Source organism: Bison bison, unplaced genomic scaffold, assembly GCF_000754665.1.
Source record: "Bison bison bison isolate TAMUID 2011002044 unplaced genomic scaffold, Bison_UMD1.0 scf7180017860914, whole genome shotgun sequence".
Classification (NCBI taxonomy): Eukaryota; Metazoa; Chordata; class Mammalia; order Artiodactyla; family Bovidae; genus Bison; species Bison bison.
Window position 1 is genome coordinate 24,048 of NW_011491486.1, and position 800 is coordinate 24,847.

The 800-nt window shown below is 39.2% G+C and overlaps 1 protein-coding gene across 1 annotated transcript in view; it reads right to left on the reverse strand.

The window, feature by feature from the left end:
- RNF128 (ring finger protein 128, E3 ubiquitin protein ligase) overlaps positions 1-800 on the reverse strand; it is a gene marked incomplete at its 5' end in the record, with an annotated part of 34,046 nt that overhangs the window by 1,276 nt on the left and 31,970 nt on the right. The window lies entirely within an intron of this gene.

An 800-nucleotide genomic window follows, 5' to 3' on the forward strand; every position in this document is an offset into this window, starting at 1 on the left:
TAGCAAAACCCACCACAATACTGTAAAGTAATTAGCCTCCAATTAAAATAAATTAATATTTAATGGCAATTTTAGGATGCTTTTACCCCTCTGTTCTTTAAGACAAAATTCAACACACATGTCTAGAAGTCTTTCTTATCTAATTCAATCACACTCTGATTATCACACTAATTCCCTGTTTCTTTAAAATGATTTTGCTGCCTTACATAAAGCACTTATATGTGTGTGCTCAAGTCGCTTCAGTCGTGCCTGACTCTTTGTGACCCTATGGATTGTAGCCTGCCAGGCTCTCTGTCTATGGGATTTCCCAGGCAAGAATACTGGAGTGGGTTGCTATTTCCTCCTCCAGGGGATCTTCCCAACTCAGGAATCGAACCCTTGCCTCTGGTATCTCCTGCATTGGCAGGCGGGTTCTTTACCACTGCGCCCAGGGAAGCCCTAAAGCATTTATGGCATTATATTAATTTACAATTACTATTTTGTTGATTCATACATGTGCTTATTTTTACCTACATCATAGCATTCTTAAGAGCAACAGTTGTGTCTTCTGTTTCTTCTCTATTCTAAATAATAATAGCTCTTAAAATCAACTTCATGTTTGAATCACCTGGGCACTTTAAAAAATTATCTATGCTTTTTCATAAACATAGATAGATTGATAAGATAGATCTGTGTACATGCTCAGTCAAGTCCAACTCTTTATGACCCCATGGACTGTAGCCTGCCAGGTTCCTCTGTCTATGGGATTTCCCAGGCAGGAATACTGGTTGTCATTTCCTTCTCCGGGGGATCTTTCTGTC